Source organism: Opisthorchis viverrini, assembly GCF_000715545.1.
Source record: "Opisthorchis viverrini unplaced genomic scaffold opera_v5_10, whole genome shotgun sequence".
NCBI lineage: Eukaryota > Metazoa > Platyhelminthes > Trematoda > Opisthorchiida > Opisthorchiidae > Opisthorchis > Opisthorchis viverrini.
The window spans coordinates 63,698-66,892 of NW_008751666.1; positions in this window are offsets into that span (position 1 = coordinate 63,698).

Here is a 3,195-nt window from a genome sequence, read left to right on the forward strand (position 1 = left end):
CTGAACTCACACGATCGAATTCCAACGGTGACCATACCAACTCAACTCAGTTGCCAGGGTGTCGGTTGTTTAAGCGTTTATAGTAACCCGAGGCATGCTGGAGAGGTACGAAGAGACGACGAGCAACAACTGGTCGCGTTTGAGTGGTCGAATATTCAGCGTTTCTGGATGAGTGAGCAATCTGTTCCAATAAATCAGATGAGGAGGGTGCGTTTCAATTTTATTAGGTTTGCCTTGAGGAGTGTCAGTGGACCAGTGGACATATGTTTCTACTTGATTCCTAGTGTTCGAAACTTGAGATACGGAGCTGCTTAATTCAAAAATCCCCTAAAAATAGTTAAAGTTAAATCATAGTCATCTTTGAGAGACTACAAGGGGAGTATAGGTTTATTGCACCATCAAATGATCATACCAACCGGAGTCTCTCTATCATATCTAAGCAAACATCCGAATACCAGATCAGGGAGGCAACTAGTCCCCTGCTAGGGAGAAAGAAACACCACCAAGTTAATGCAAACAGGTGATCTATTGTTCCAACAGAAATAACAAGCCTGAAATATGAGTGGTTTTTGGACAATATCTAAATAAATTGAATAATGGCAGACGAGTTTAGAATGTAGTGAAGGAGACGGGGGAATCATTAGCATCTATCCAGCAAGAATAGCGGCCCCACTGAAAACAGGACGTCTCAATCCACGAAACACGTTCAGGAGAATAGCGATCAATTCATACGAGTTGATGACCTTGCGACTATATCCCACTATGTCTACTAATAAGAAGTGCTAACAAACAAACAAGTTAGAGGTGATTGTTTGGCAGCTGAGGAAACAGCGTGGCCCAAATTACAGGACATGTGCTGTTTGTCACTCAGAAACCCTGACTTGAAGACTGGTTCAAAGAAGACCACCTATAGAGAGTATTTTGAGTTTCTAGTTCCCTTCTCCTTTATTACACTTGAGTCTCTGATAGTGAGTCTTCCCATTCAACGTAGAACAATAATGTATTAAAAAACTCAGGTTTTAAAAGATGTTGTGGGTACAAGCCCAACCTCAGAATTGCTCCTGCTTTGTGAGTCCTGTTCACTAAGGAACGGTGCTTCACCGAAATACTAGTCAGCATACGAAGACTGGAGTACCAATCAACTTACCTGTCTTTTAATAGGCCACTCTGAGTTTCGGAAATGTCTGAATTGTCGTACGTTGTTCCGTTGTATACATCCTCTGCTGTAGCATGCAGCTGCTACATGGATATGAAAAAAACAACCACAGTTATGAATCTGACCAAATCAGAATTTTAAAGCAGACAGCACTCAAATGGGATTGTAACGGTGGATACAAGTGATGAGGCATGCGAGTAGTAGCTGGTTTTCTCATAACTCCGCCTAGCGTCTAATGGAAGGTGGAACCTGTGAAACTGCTTTGCAGCGTTCGTTTAAGATGAGTATTCACGAAGGCTCAAGAAGACGCGTGAGGATGTTCGGTTTTTTAAAACTGTGTGCATATGAGATGTTTACTTTCCTGTCCAATAGTTTGTTACTGTTTAGTTGCTGTTTGCTTATAAACAACTCCGCGGTGATTGACTTCCCTCCTTACAAGAGTATCGATGAAGACCATCCAATATGATTTAAAGTTTAGGGCCTGATCCGCAAATATGTATCGAAAGCATTAGTGCAGTTATCCTTCCCCTATTGGTTACATTTTGGAAAAAAATGATCACTTCACCGAAGGAGATCTTTTGGTCGCACAACTGTTGGGATCGCCTTGGAGCAAACAGCATGAGCTAGGCGACGCCCACCTGAAGATGGAATAACGCAACTAGTAATTGCGACAGGTAGTTCTGGTCATCCAAGTTGTGCAAGTTTGACCATGACTGAAGTACGTTCTACTGACCAGATATGTAGGACAATAAATCCAAGATCTTTGATAGGTTCCAATCAAAACCAGGCAGAGAATCAAAAGGAAACCCCTTGTCAGTCTAGAACTACAGGGCCCCGCAAACCAACTACTGACAGACAGTGAGCGTTAGTCGCGGCTTAGATGCGTTGTTGATAAAATCCGTCCCGAAAACTGTGGTATATTCGCAACAACATTTGACGAAGATACCCGTACTCAACAATGGTCATGAATGAGAAAATATTTGTAGGAAAGACACCCTGGGATGTTTAACATCGCACCAAAAAGCACTGCTAATCACCATGTAGGAATATCCGCAGTTAGTTCGTTACGGTTAATTTATCCCACATGAAACACATTAGACCAGGTTGGAGAGTTTCAGGCATAGTCCACTGATGAAGTAGATAGCCGTAGACCTACTGATGAATGTCGTACACTCCTCTAGGCACCAGGCTGCCACATCCACTGTATAGGAATTACCACAAAGAGAACCATTTCAGTGATCCTCGTAATTAATGTTTCTACTAGCATCAAAAGGTAAAAGCTTAGGTCGACAGTTTTTGAAAAAAAAATGGATTCACCGAATGTTTTGACAGTACATATAGTTTACATCTCTGTCTACGGGTTTGTTCTTTTCGTTTGGAATCTAAAGTGCAAAGAAACATATTTTGGTCAGTTTAGGGACCTCGTTGACTCAAAAGCAGATGGTGCTCTCAACTCGTAGGTAATTTAAAGTAGTGCCAGTTTGTCATCATCAGGGATATTAGCCTATATCAAGTATTCACGGAGATAAGACCAGTTGATGACAAACTACAGGAAGGGAAAACAGACGAAGTCTAGCACTGGTGGGCTGGTGTCGATTTCTGAATTTGTCTTTCGCGTCAAACAATTCAGATAAACTCTGGCTCAGAATGGATGTTTATTGCGGTTTTTACCGAGTGGCGGGTGGGAACAGTTGAAATCCCTTTACTTGGTGTGAGCCAGACGGTGTAGTGGAGGGTCATTAACTGGGTCAACTAATCTGGGTTAGATAGACCCAAAGGTGGAGGACGAACAGCAACAGCAACACCCAAAACTTTTCATAACCCCCTTCATTTCCTTCTGCAGTGCCAAAATATGCTCCATTATCCCGAATCAGCTACGGAAAACAAAGTTCTTGTCGGTAGGCCTGCCTGGCATATGGCCCAGCCGGATTAGATTGCAGTGGTGGATGCAGTTTTTGAGTTAGGTACCGTCTGGTTAACTGAAAACCCTTCCCCGATCATCTCATTTTGGATTAGCTGGTTCCAGTTGCATATATATA